This window comes from Anser anser (genome assembly GCF_964211835.1).
Source record: "Anser anser genome assembly, chromosome: 1".
In the NCBI taxonomy this organism is placed as follows: Eukaryota; Metazoa; Chordata; class Aves; order Anseriformes; family Anatidae; genus Anser; species Anser anser.
This window is the reverse complement of record NC_139720.1, coordinates 89,454,270-89,469,370: the sequence shown is the minus strand read 5'-3', so window position 1 is coordinate 89,469,370 and position 15,101 is coordinate 89,454,270. Positions and strand designations below refer to the sequence as shown.

General features: G+C 37.8%; 1 long non-coding RNA gene across 1 annotated transcript in view; it reads right to left on the bottom strand.

Annotated features, from left to right (window-relative positions):
* LOC310885779 overlaps positions 1-11,479 on the bottom strand; it is a 60,153-nt gene extending 48,674 nt beyond the window's left edge. Inside the window, exon 1 of the long non-coding RNA XR_014574972.1 lies at positions 11,153-11,479. This is a non-coding gene — a long non-coding RNA (uncharacterized lncRNA). The remainder of the gene's footprint in view (positions 1-11,152) is intronic.
* Positions 11,480-15,101: the final 3,622 nt, after the last annotated feature.

The window sequence follows — 15,101 nt, the reverse complement described above, 5'->3', positions numbered from 1 at the left end:
ACTGGGCAAAATTAAAAGGCTGAGAGAATGAAGTGAGATACCCGAGAGGTGTTGCGGGGGCAGCCCTGAGACAACATGAAAGTCTTTGAAGTGGGAGGGTGGGCAGTCTGGAGGAGTCCCAGCCTGGCAGAATCATCTCAAAGTTATCTCCCCTTTTCCTTCTCCCCCAGGCATGGGGCTCTGTATCCGTCTGTTTCTCTATTTCGTAGAGCTTGCTGCAGATGTTTCTTTTATACTTTTCTTTCTCCTTTTACCCATCCCAGTGGTCTCAGATCTTTGACAGTTTGTCTTTTGTACATATAACACTTGTGCCTGGTTTCCAGTTTCATACTTCAGAACAGCACAGCACCAGCTTGTACATTCAAAATATAGTGGCAGCCAGCAACTGTAATCAAATGAATATTTTTACTAGCAGTGTGGATTTGAAGAGAATACATTACAATTCAGCTCTAGAACATGTTTACTCTTTTTGAACTTAAGAATTGCTATGAGTTGAATCTATGAAACTGTTAAAAGCCCATTTAAAGAAAACATTGGCAAGGGGCCCAAGCCAAAGCCCAGGGATGTCAATGAGAGACATTTGCCTGGCTTCAGTGCACTGCATGGCTGGCTTTAGAGAAACAGAGGTTTTCTAGCTATATGAAAGCAATTCTGGGACAGTCGTTTGGTTTTCAATAAAATCAGTCTTGCAAGACTGGTAACTTAGCTCAAAGAAAGCTACCAGGTGAGTGTATGACCACCCACAGGTTGCTAGAGAAAATAGAGGCCACATGGCAGGCTAATAATGAGCAAAACATAAAGCACGCATCACAATTCATTAAAGACTCATTACTTAGGAAGGAAAAAAAGAAAAAAAGAAAAGAAAAACAAACAGTAAAAAGACAACGTGTTAAAATAGTTTTTAGGGTATATTTTAAATATGACAACTACAGAAGATGCTTATATGGAAATATTGGAAAAAATATGCATTTTTAAACTTTGTTGAATTTGTGCAGCCACGAATTAAGAGATGAATGACAAAACAGGTCTGTCTTTATTGTTCCTCAGTTATTCCTGGTGACTTGCATGGTGCAAACTGATATGGGAAGTATTATAAATAAATTGGGGCTACTGGGCGTGTCTTTAAGGCTATTACATACTAATTCTTGCAAAGGTTGATGAATCTTGGTGGCTCACCCTATCAGCATAGCTATACTTCTGTTTGCTTTTTACAGTGGCACTAAATTAGAACACTCAGATATTATATTAATATTCTGGTTAAAAAAGGAGAAGTTTGTGGCAAACCTGGATGGAAAATCTTAACATCCTGAAGGCTTGTGACTCACTTATGCTGCAGATAACAGCACTTTTAACAAGCAGATTGTTAAGACAGCTGTGAAGAAATCACCTGGTGTGGATCAGTTGTGTCAATTGATTAATACAACCTATGCTCATGGACTTTATAGACTTTGGTGGATAGTTTGATCTGCAGAATAAACTCATGTGCTCAGGGAGATGAAATTACTTAACTTTGTTATACAAGTTAAGTTACAGGTTTCAGTCCATTCAGCCACTGCACTACACTGCACTCACTGCACTACACTGCACAGCTTTGTAGTAAGGCCTGTCTATGAATATCTGGTCACAAGTAATAATGGTACTAAATGTTATCACCTGTTTCTACTCATTGAAAAGAATAAATGTAAAAGTTATTGTATTTCTGGTACTCTTTGCAATAGAGTTTACATTGCACATGCAGAAACAAAAAAAAAAAAAAACAACCACCCCCCCAAAAACACGCCCCCCCCAAAAAACAAAACAAAACAAAACAAAAACACACACACAGACACAAAAAAAACAACAACACACAACACAACTACACAACAGACCTTTGCTGGTTATATTACAAGCTGAGGTATTTTTTATTTTTTCTCATTGCCTTCTGGTGAGAAGACTGTGATTAGAATGAAAAAGAACAACCCCAGTGCTTGTCCAAAAAGGCTGTGTTGCCTCAATGTTAGTTTTTCTGACATCTACTCAATGTTTCAAACTTATCAGACGTGAAGGTGAAAGCCTTTTCATTACAGCACCTTATGAGCTTCGCAGGCAAATTTATTCTGCACCATCATACCTGACAAGTATTTGTCGACATATTTTTTTTGTTGTTGTTCCTGAGATAACAACATCCCAAAGGGACATTACTGTGAAACCTACAAATATTTGGACTGCTTAGTAATTAACGTTAGTATTACTTCACTTGTATGGTATACTTCACTGCAAAGGTATTTCATACGTTTTGGGCATGTATTTTCAAAGTGCCTTTCTAGGTTTTTCATCCATGGACTTTGGCAAGTGTTTTGCAGCTGGAATCCTACCTACAGCTCTTTTCACATGTGCACAGAAATGTCTGTTGGTTTGGACCCTACAGTGGCACCAAAATTAAATTCTCACCCCTCAGGGGTGACCAGAATCATGGCTTGAAGAAAAACAGGCTGATAAATAGGCATTGAGAAAATACTTCATGGAAGGTATTTACAGAGGATGGGTTCTGTTTCATTTTCAAATGTTAAAATTACCCAGAATTTCCCACAATATTTCCTGTACCAACTTCCATGGGAGGATGTGCAGGGACAACACCACCCCCGTTGGCAGGTGGCACCATCTGCACCTTGGGGACCTCCGGAGGGGCTACGTGACAGTAGTGAGTGACAGTGGCTATCTTAAATGTTTTCCCTGAAGCACCCCAGGGTGGCTGTGGGGCCTGGCCATGCCCTGCAGTGGGGCTGTTGGAGCTGCCTGGAACCGGCTGTGTCCAGCATGGGGCAGCCCCGGCCTCGCCTCACGCAGCGGCTCTGCAGGTCGTGCTGCCAACACCTCAACACCTGCACCCTGTAAGCCCTGCATCTGGGGAAGAAACCCACAGCACCACTAGAGGCTGGAAAATGGCTGTACAGAAGAGGGGCTGGGGGTTCAGGTGGACACCAAGTTGACCATGAGCCAGCGAAGGCACCCTCAGGGCAAAGACGACCAACAGCCTCCTGGGCTGCACTGGGAGAAGTGATGGCAGCAGGCTGAGGGAGTTCATCCTTCTCTTCTGCTCCACACTGCCTGCTGGCTCCAGTGCTCCCCAGTGCAGGAAAGACATGGGCATACTGGAGTGAGTCATGGTCCACCAACATAATAAAGGGACTGAAGCATCAGTCATACAGGGAAAGGCTGAGATAGCTGGGACTGTCCAGCCTGAAAAGGAGAAGGCTCAGGGCGGTCTCATCCACATGTATAAACACCTGAGAGGGAGGAATGAGAAAGTCAGAGTCAGACCCTCCTCAGCAATGGCTACTGAACAGACAAAAGGCAAGGGGCACAAACTGAAATACAGCAAATTCCATTTAAGCAAAAACAAAAACAAAAACAAAACAAAACAACAACATCAAACAAAAACAAACAAAAAGAAACTTTCTTTACTGTGAGGATGGTCAAACACTGCCACAGGCTGCCCATAGAGACTGCGGAGTCTACATCCTTACAGCTATTCAAAGCCTTCTGGATATGGTCCTGGACAAGCAGTTCTAGGTGGCCCTACCTGAGCAGGGGTTTGGACCAGATGACCTCCAGAAGTCCCTCCTTGCTTCAACCATTCTGTGTTTCTGTAGTACAGAACGTCTCTAGAAGTCCTATTTTAGATTTTTTTTTCCTCAAGCATCCACAGAGAGTCTTTAAATGGTTTCCAGGTCATCATGCTTTTTCCTGCTAAATGAATGCAAGTCACCCATGCAGCAAAAGAGAAATGGGAAAGCTTTCCAGACCAGCAGTGAAGCTCCTATACAAAATCTGGCTGCATAACAACAGGCCAGGACAGAGATTCAGTAAAGCTAAAAATCACTCATAGTCACAACAATGCTGGTGTATGAACTGCCTGTGAGTGAAGTTATTCTGGAAACTTGAAGGTGATCATTATCACAAAAGGAAGGATGCTCACTTTGCCAGCTGGGTAAGTGAGGCAAAACTCCCTAATCATTTTGGAAACGAAGCCCACTGAGCTAATGAAGGGAATCAGAAAAGCCATTTAGTACCATACCAAGGGGTTAGGTTTCACAAGCCCAAGGGATGCTTTTGAGCCCTCTGTTTCTGTTACACATGAAAACATATAAACGAATATATAACAAAGTTGTAGAGCCACATGATGATTTGATAATGTCTTTTTAATGGTCTTTGCCGTCTGTATAAAATCAAATCTTCACAAGGCTTCAAGCGATCTATCACTTTCATGTAAACCAGTCTGCCACAGAAATGCTAGCACTTCTCTTTTAATTTGTATGTTTTTTTACCTCTCTGTCTAACATAGTCCTTCCTCAAAGACAGTCAGAAATGTAATAGGAAGAGCGAAAAAGGACTTGTGCCTTATAACTTCTATTAGTTGAGAAAGTTGTTTTACTCTTGGCTTTAATGTTCCTGAGTATCGCAGCCACCCCGCACTTGCTATGCTAATTTTTTTGCACCATGCTACAAACTGTATGCACATTACTTACATACGCAGTATTAATTTCCTCATCCCCAACATTTAGTCACCTCAGGGGAAAGAAAGTGGCAGCTGTGTTACACTGCACATAATGAAACTGCACATGCAGATTACAACAGAGATTCCAGTTTCAATATAAAGAGATTTCAATTTGCTTCTTTAGCACCTCTTGATGAGCTATAAGAACAACAGAAGACCTCTTCTCCTTCCCCTTGGCTGATTGCCCAAGAAATTTTGCTCACTCACAGCCCTGAAGACAGCTCTTGATTGTGTTTTGATGTTTTTGCCGACCTATTATTGTATTGACTGTATGGCAGCCAAAACATACATTTGTGTTCTCATTTTTCCCCTGCACTCCTTCCACTCAATCAAACAGGCACACACACTTCCACCGAACAGGAGAATGCTTTTAAGCCATGGTGGTGCTCCTGGGAACTGTGTCATAAGAAATCTCTGTTCTCTTTAAAAAAAAAAAAAAAAAAAAAAAAAAACAAGATTAAGTGACTGCTAAGACTTGCCATTTTTTTCCTTTTGCTTTGTTTTGCTTTTCCTCTCCCCACCCTCACAATATAACACCCATATTCACTTTGGCTTGGAAATGACTATTGTCAAAAATATTTCCTGTGTGGCAGCTCCTTCCATTCTATGAAATATTTAGTGGGAATGGTGTCTTCTGTGATGCGAAGTACTGGATTTTTAATTTGGAGTAGATTGCCAGGGATGATTTTTTTATAAGGTGCAACTGTCCATTTAAATTACCATCGGGTGACATTTCTTGCTGCAGACACGGAAGACCCAAATATGTCTCCAAAGCATTTCTCGACCTGTGGGGGGCATAAAAAATTAGACCTAGGCTTACTCTAGGTCCCTTACATAGCATTATAATACCCTAGGTCCTAATACAATCCCACACTCCCTTACATTTTTAGCACCACAAGGTTTCAGTTATGAAACTGGAGATCCTGAAAGCTGCTGTACATCAGCAGAATTACTTCCACTTTGTAAAGACAACTTCATTGTTTTGCCCTTGCTTTAGCCAGTTTCCCTCTCCATATTTAGAATCATTTGCAGTATACCTCTGGCTAGATGAAAAATCCTCTCAGTGCTTGACTTTTTTTTTTTTCTTTTCTTTTTTTTTTTCTGGTGGTCATATTGCAGCACCAGAGAGTACCTCTGGTGACATCTCCATTTGGATGCAGGGTCTCTTCTGGAGGTGGGCTGAAGCTGCGGCATCTGTGCCAAACATTGGCATCTCAGTTCAATTTCAGCTCTGCTATTGTTTTGCAGGGTGACCTTTACCAAGAGAATTTAGTCCTTAGACTCCTCTGTTCCCTAATTGGACAACACAGAAAAATTCCGATCTCTCTGATTCACTATTTTAATAACGATGTTTTGAGGCAGGTGGAATACGCTGACAACCAGTCCCAGCTGGCAGGGTCTTTATTACTTTGGTACTGCCAACTTTCTTCGCAAAATCAGATTTTTCCTCTGACTTACATCAATATTGGAAGCAGAATTGGAAGCATTTATTCTATCCAAAACCATTACAATTCTGCAGTCTGTTCATCAGTAGGCATTTATCCATGGGTCATTACTAGAAAGACTGTTAGACACATCTGCATACATAATGCTTCTAATAGGCATTTACTCAGTGTTTCCTAATGGCTCTTTACTAAAATAGATAGATCTGATTGTACACTTTCATATGTTAGACATAGCTGGAGGCATGGAGCATTGAAGCAAGCACTGTTAAACAGTTCAGCGCTGACACCTAATACCACAGTACAAGCTGGTTGTCAGTATATAGGGACATGTTGTAACATTAATTTTTTAAGATTTTCCCATAGAAAATCAAGACTGGTATGGCTGGTGGAGAGCCACTGATACCACAGCATGAACCCTAATTTTATCTGCCTTTAAATGGTTCCTAATTGATGCTCATCATTTAAAGATAATGGCAAATACGGAGCTTCTCACTTCCTTTGGAACTAAAACATTAAAAAATAAATAAAGAAAGAAACTGGTAACAAGTGTGGGACACTTGGGGAAAATGCATTTTGTGATAAATCTTGGGACAGATCCTTCTTTACCATGGACTTCCTTTTGCAGATTATCCAAGCCCAGAATGAGCATGCTCTGACATTTGTATAGACTTCCCTTCATAAGTGAAAGTTGTATTTTGTTAGTGAGTATCTTTAGTTAAAGCACTCAGTGATAAAATAAGCACATAGTTGTGTCTGCTGTACCTGCCAAGGTCAACATATTATTCATTCAGTTCCTGTAGGCTCCTTGAAACACCCAGCTACTTTCTTCTCAGCATTTTGTTAGTCCTTGCTATATACCTTGCTAGTTCTGTGGGACAAGGCCTTGGCATAGTGTCTAGCACAACCAAGTTTCTATGCAAGATAGGTGCTCTTCAGTGCTACTGCAGTGCAAACAGTAGCAACTCTCTACCTAGCAGAGAATTAAGCTTCCTAGATTTTCATTGACAACATATTTGAGCTTCTCATTCACAGTATTAAGGATCATTCTCTCGTAATCTGTGCTTCTATGTCAGTTGTTTTAAGGTCACTTCTGTTTGGTGAGCTTTGTCATCATCGATGCTGGTTTTGTTCAAACTCCAAAAACAGCAATCACACGACAAAGTCTACTTGTGTGGGGCTAGTCACTTCCTTTAGTGGATGGCTTTCTCCAGGTTGACTTCTTCTTGCTGTTACTTTTTAACATTGACTTTTTTTTAAGACTAGGCTCTTATAAATCTTACAGCATAGACCTCAAAGTCAGGAGTGCGATGAACTCCATCCACAAATTTGTGGTCTAAAAAAACTGTGTGCTTTCAGAGGGGTTCTTATGAACATTTGAAAGAACTTTTTTTTTTTTTTTTTTTACACTTTATTATCAACTGGTCATAACAGGAAGCAATGCCTATAAATGCCTCTGAGTTATGGCTCTTGTCCATATTGTGTTTATTTAATCAAAAATAATAAAATCTATTAATATATATACATATATATATATATATATATATGTTAACAGTTTGGAGGAAAATGCCCAGGAAAGAAAGAAACATGAACTTTTTGCTGCTTGGCAACTGCTAAGTACCTGAAGGCTAAAACAATAAATTCTTTAGAGTATTCATCTAATCTATTTATCCAGGAAGGTAAATAATTTGTTTTTATTAATTTTATCAGAAAACATGGATACACCAGATCTTTTCTCCTAACTTTTGAATTATATGCAACATGTGATATGACTTATGGCATGCCTAATCTTTTTGGAGCTACTGAAATGGTCTCAAATTATACGGGCTGCAGTAAAATTTTGGGGCTGTTATCCTTCTACGTGTAAGCCCCGGGTGAGGTACACAAAATCAACACTGTGTTAGGGAAAAAAAAAAAAAAAAATTTTGTTAAAAATACAATCTTTTGGAAATCAGCATGTGTAAGAGTTAAGATTGCTTATGAGTCCCTGACTGTTTGAATTATGGTACAAATACTGAATGATGTAATGCTATTTCCCTATAGACAATTTCATGACAGGCAGCTGGACTTTTAGCCCTACCGAGGTGGTGGTGGTTGGACAGAGCCCAGAAGCCCACAAATCAGGGGATAAAATATGCTAAATACAGCAGAAACTCCAGGTAATCCAGGTTCAAATCTGCAAACTGCTGCTGAGTGTTTTTCTCAGGGACATCCGTCACAGTCAAATTTGCATGGCAAGGCAACAGGTAGCTTCCCAATGATAGAATGGCTTTAAATAAAAAACAAAGTAGACCAGATCTCTTCAAGAAAGTTTTTTTGTTGTTGTTTTGTTTTGTTTTTATTAATCAGTTTTAAAAGGTGCTAATGTATATGTGGCAGGTCTTATTTAGAGGATATTTTTGCCCCCATTTTATATATATACTTATATATAGAGAGAGGTCCTCATATTATGTAACCTAATTCAATGCACTTTATCAGTGCTGGCTTAAAGATTGGATTCAAGGTTCAACTAGATGATCTTAGGGTTTTTTTCAAACCTAAATGATTGTATGATTCTACTTGGAAGTCCCTCAAACAGCTCTACCTTGAGCAGATGCTCTGCATGGCAGATTTCCCCCACATGTGCTACAGTGTGAGAAAATTAAAAGCAACTTAAAGCTGTCAGATATAATAAGAATTAGATAGTAAGTAAAACAATCAACACTACTTTTATAAGACTAAAGACAACAATAACTTGTTGGTGAAAAGCTAAAGCAGCTGCACTCAGTTTGACTAGAGACAGAGACACTTTGTGTTTACAAAGCCTGATGTTACCACATTTAAAAATCCCGCTGATTAAACAATTTCTAAAAATTAGATTGATTTTCCACCAGAATTCAACAAGTTTAAAACATTACAATTGTCTACTTTTTAATAGAAGTATTTATTTGCTTATTATGATATTTTGTTATTATGAATAGCTCTTTTTTTTTTTCTTTCAATCCAATGAACTGTAATATTAGCAAACATAATGCTTAAGCAGTAATTACATTCATAATGCCAAGATGGAGGAACGTAAGTGTTCAAGCCACTGAGTTTTGTATTAAACCATACAATCTAGAATATCCTGAGCTGGAAAGGACCCAAAGGGCCCATAAGGGTCATCTAGGCCAACTCCTAGACAATAGTTATTTTCCAAGCTTTTGAGTTATTGAATAGAGGAACCCAAAATAAACCAAATAATAAAATACCATGTCCCTATTTCAACAGTTTTGACACTAATATTGGGAAGTCAATTTCTACCCAGTGCCATTTAGATACTTTAGCATAGGCTGATGGCATGATTGGACAGAAAACTCTATAGCTACAGAGAAAAATGTTTTTTTTTAATGTTTAAGATTTGTGGTCCTGATTCAGATCAGCACTTCCAGGAATGAATAAAGCACGAGTTTATGTCCCCTTCAGGGCTTGTCAGCATGTGTTCAAAGTTACTGCACTGGAGCCGAGGTGTACCTGTCACACACAGACCACACAGCACCATCAGGTCTGAGGCCAGTGTCACTTATAATGGGATCATGAGCCTGAAACACTGCAAAAAAGACTCCAAGAAAATTTGCATGTTTCACTGAGGTCCCTGTGCTTAAGCAGACTGATTTGAAATACTGTCAATGTAAATGCAGACCTAGTATTATTGCCTGAGAAATAGGTTCCTTGGCACTCATAAGATTTAAGAAATCTGGGAAAATATTAGCCCATAATTATATAGCTGACAACCTTTTATTTTAATTTGGGTTTTTACTCTCACAACTACAAACTTCTCCCTGCTACAGCACAACCACAATAGCTGGTATTATTTTGCAATACCCAGGTGACAAATAAAAAAGCAAACCTAATAATTTTCATGCAATTAGAGGAGACTACAATATTTAGGACAGTGAAATTATGTCCTTACTACAAAAAGAGTGCAGATATGATTCTTTTTTTTATGTCCTCAAGCTTGCTAGAAACAGACTTGAGATTCTAAAGTCGTATTTCAATGGAAAAGAAAAAAAAAAAGGAAAAAAAAAAAGAATAAAGGAAAAAAGAAAAATAAAAGAGAACAAGAAGAGAAAAAATAGAAAAAAAAACCCAAGCATACTTTCAATTGCAGCTACAAATCTTTGAGAAAAAACAGTTTGAATTTTTAAAAATTGAATTAAATCTATTTTGATTACTAAACTGCAGATTGCTATACTCAAGTACTACAAACTATGTTTTCACCAAAATCAGAAAAAACTATGCTGTAAATAATTAAGCAGTGATGATAACATAAAAATATGAAATCTCATATCACTCCTATTGTACACATTGAAAGCATTTTCCAAAGAAACTTTCTAAGTAATTTTTTTATAGTACTATTTCAATATATATATTTTGAGAGAGAGAGATTTAGCATCAAATAATGAGTTTTATGATATACATAGAAAAATCTGTAGCAGTCCTTCTGGTTTGGAGCAGTTGTTGTGAGTACACTACAGAAATTGTAAAGACAGAAGGTATTTGATCAGCAGCCAACAAATAAAACAGTCTCCTCTACATAAGACACAGTGTACAGAAGAAATTGATTTAATACCAAATAATATTTTATTCTAAGAAAGCATACTTGTGGAACATTTATTTTCTGGAATAAGTCCAAACTTCAGGTTTTCCTCTGCAGGCCCAAAGGAACAAGATAAGATGTGAGCAGAACTGCATGCTAAACTGTAAACTTAGCCTTCCTCTCCCCCTCTTTTCAAGAAACAACCAAAACTTAAACCTTTTTTCACATTGACTGCAAGACTCTGTTCTTCTATATCTAGTCTAAAGCCTTTCATACTCTCAGAAACATGCTGAGAGCTAAAAAAGAGCTACTACTAGTAGCTTCCTCCTGTTTTCCTTTGGTCTTGTGAGTCATGATTGATCCTTAAAGCCATATAACAACTCACCTTTTGTTTGTCTGCTTGTTTGTTATGCAGACCTTAGGATGGCTTCAGTCACTGCTCATCATTTCTTCATTTACGGATGCCATACCAAATCAGACTCATAAGCTTGACAGAGAGTCAGCAACCCTACAGCAAAACTCTGCATTTTATCATTGATAATGCAAGTATTTCAGAGACAGGAGTATCACAGAGTAGCAGTGTAGTCACAGTAACAGAAAAATACTTGTACTTACTGGGATTAGACACCACGGTGTTCCTCTGGCATGTGACTGAATTAGTGGCAGTTCTGCCACTGAACTGGTTTTACAGAGAGACTTTACAATTTGTCCTACATTTTGTGCTTCTTTTGACTACCCATTTTCAGTAACATTGGGATTAAATTACTTGGCATTCATTAGTTTTCCTTCAGGCATCTCACACATTTAAAGTGACTCATATGCTTAAACACTGTGTTATGCAAAGAGCATAATCAGTGCTTTCTTTTTTACACATAAAAGGGAGGCAATATTCCCAACTCCCACATTAATATAGCCCAGTATGGTTAATATCTCCTGCTAGAAATGCACTCTAATGTAAGTGTTTTTAAAATATAATGTTTAGTCAATAAATAAATAAATAAATAATAATGAAAATGTCCCATTGTAAAGATTTTGGATCTTTTTTTTCCTTTTTTTTTTTTTTTTTTTTTTCTGTTCAGAGTCCTTAAATCTTTCCCAGACACAGAGTGGCATTCCAGCAAAGCAAGAAACAATTCCTTTCCTTCTGAGAGTCCTCCATTTTGCCATCTGTCTTCATCAGACTTCTCCTGGCCAGAAGCATTTCGAATAATTTATCTAATAAAGTCTCTTGGGGAAGCCCTCTCTTGGTGTATATTTGGCTTTGAAGCCAGTTTATTGGTGGCATATAGTGAGCCAAATTAGCAGATGATACCTGGAGGGAAATTCTGCTTGTTTCCACAAAGGTCAGTTCAGTAAAGATGGCAATATCTCCCATCAGGCACGTGACTTGGGTACTCAAAGGCACTGCAGTGACAACTTCACTGTTGCCATATGCTCTAGCCATCTGGATTGATCGTATGTGATGGATGTTGTAAAGCACTTTTTTCACTTAGGATTGCTAACTAGAACCGTGCATCTTTTGTAAAGAAATTGTCATTACTGGAAAATAATATTTAAAGTAGTAACATAAAACCATTTACAGTAAAAAGAGATATGAAAGACTTTGGGGGCGTGTCATTACAATCACCAATTTTTCAGCAGGCTTTTAAGCAGAAAAAAATAGAAGGCAGTTTAGTTTGGGGTTTGTCCTAGAGACTTTGGAGAATGTCAACTGATTTGCCTTACATATTTGCATAATTGTGTTTTATAGCTATAAAACACAGATTTTTTTTATTTTTTTTAAGGAAGTATTTTTAAAAGGATGTAATTTCTGCATTTTTTAAGAGCACCTGCTTCCTACACATGACAGCTGGATTTATGAGAGACTTCAGGTTTAATAAAGTAATTGAAGAGTTCTTTTAAATATAACTGCACCGTGCATAATCTAAGCTGTTTTTAAAATAAGCATTTGCATGTTTGACAGGTCATCAGTCTATGATTCTGATCCTGGTACTATGTATGCTGAGTTCCGTGGATCTCTCTTGAGTGTTTTTGACTCTGTTAAGATTGAATAGGGAATAGGACCCAAAAGTAAAGGTAAGAAATAACAATGCAAAGTATACAAATCTAATGACTTGAACGCAAATACTAATGGAACTGTGAGACTCATAAAATTCAAATCCTTCTTCCACATCATTTGAACAATTAATCAGTCCTCACAGAAAATTTAGAATATTTCCCGGTAGGCCAGTTTTAGTACTTTGGACTTCAAATTGTTGTGTTCACTAACATTTTCCTCTATTTTCTTCTCTTCTCCCTCCTCCCCACCCCCCCCCACCGAAGATTTACCCATCTGATTTCCTCTGTACTTTTAAGAGAGTGCCTTGATAATCTAACATGAAAAGGCTAGAAAAAAATGGTTGAACAGTAAAGCTAGAGTTTAGAACTTGGCACCATTAATTTAGCATTAGTGAAGCATGCATGTATCTCAAAGACGAAATAGAGTATGGTGGTCTGGATAAATCATACTCACCAAGTTAAAGTATCAATTAATCCACTTTGTGTTTGAAAATAACTAATACTACATGGAAATCTATTACATTCAGAGTATCTGAAATTGACATCTATAGGTTTATACTAAGTCACTTAAACCAAAAAATGAATACATGCATCAAAGGAGTTCATGATCAAGCTCAGTCACAACTATCACACAGGTGATTAGCATTTTCAAATTATTACTTAAAATTCTGATGCGTAGGGAATAATTATTCACTATCTTTTACAATGAAAGAACCAAGGAACATCAAGAGAAACTTGAAGGTGATAGGGTCAAAATAAACAAAACCAGTGTCTTCTTCATACTGTTACGCTTCTTTGTACAATTAAGCTGTTGAAGTCCTTATCAGAAGATATTCTGCATGCTTTACATTTCTAGAGGTTGAAAAGAAACTGAGCAAGTTGATAGAGAAAGAAAGAATCCATTGAAGGCTGCTGAATACAAAAGGATATCCCAGTGTTTTCAGAAGTACCTGAGTTACTAAGTATTGAAGCTTTGGAAAGTATTTCTAGGTTTCCAAGAAAGAGTACATTAACTGTTATCCTGTACTTCCACAGGAGTCTGCAATAACCACTGTTAGAGGAAAACCTTTAAACATACAGACACTCTTATGAGATGTCTGTCTCATAATATTTTGAAATAACTTGAAACATACTTTAAAGTGGTGTCACAAAAGCCAGTTTATGCACCATAGGCTCCTAGACTTAGGTTTACTAAACCTGAGATGATTTTTGTTAGATTCAAAGCTGCAAAGGCAAAGCCTGTTTTCACAGTGACCAGTCACTTATATAGGGCAGCAGCCAAACCATCAAGAATTGTGTTTATGTCAGAAAGAAGATCCTTGGGCTTATAAAATAATAAACTCTATAGCAGCCCAATTAGCCTCAGTACCACCAGGCAGTGACACTGTTCTTTCCAGGACTGCGATTTTAAGCACCTTTCCTTCTCAGATGATAGTCTTTCAAACACAAAATCATCCCCCCCATCCCTTCAAACTGTGTTGTGAAGAGCCAAGAGATGAATGGATGAATCCAGGAAATCTAAGAGAACACAAACTGTCAATAGCTGGAAGACAAAATTTAAACTACCTTTAAATTTTCAGATCATCAGAAACCGCTCTTAATTCACTGAATACTGCTTTGGAGGGATGCGAGAAGTATGTTTAATATATGTTAAAGTCTTTGCTATTTCCGAATAAGCATCCGTTTGGAAGAACTGCTAATGCCAAAAATTGCAATCACTCTCTCCTGAAACAATATAAAATGGTCAAATAAGGTTCATTAAAACAGTTAAATATTTTTTTCTATACCAAATGCACAATTAAACCTCTGGAAAACAAAAGGTAAGCATTATATATTGGTTTAATAACTTATTTGTTATCTAGAGAACTGAATATATATACAGGTTTTATTCTGAGAAATGAAACATTTTCTAAAGTAAGTAATCCCTTATAACTGTGTAATACTTGGCCCTCTATGAATATTTATTTTTAAAATGTATAATACAGTGTAATTTGTAAGTCTAGACAATCTGAACATTCTGGGCCTTGATTTAACAAACTGCTTTAAAATTAAGGATCTCCTTAAGCAAAAACGAATTTAAGTAGAGAGTGGGAAGAGGCAGGAACTGTAGCAGTACCTGATGTGGTGTGGAAGTCTGAATCACACAGCTCTTCTTCTGGCCTGCCTTCAGCCTTGGCTTTCATATTTGTTATGTATAGGGGCTTGATCAAGAAGCTAGCAGTAACTCAGATTTGTCAAGTCTGCTGCAAGTAACTAGCTTATTACCGCAATATCTTTGAGAGAAAAATTAATCAACACCCATGTTAGTAAACATTTTTATCTCTCATGGGCATCATTACAGTACTAAGACCCTGGTTTTACAAAGACGTGCTTTCCAAGTCACAGCTTCCCATGGTGGTGTGCTGCTTGCAAACAAAACCTTTGGTGCTATTAATGAATAGCTTCCTAGGTGGCAGCAGCAACACAACATCTGCTCATGTGCTAAGAAACATGCCTCCAGCTTTAC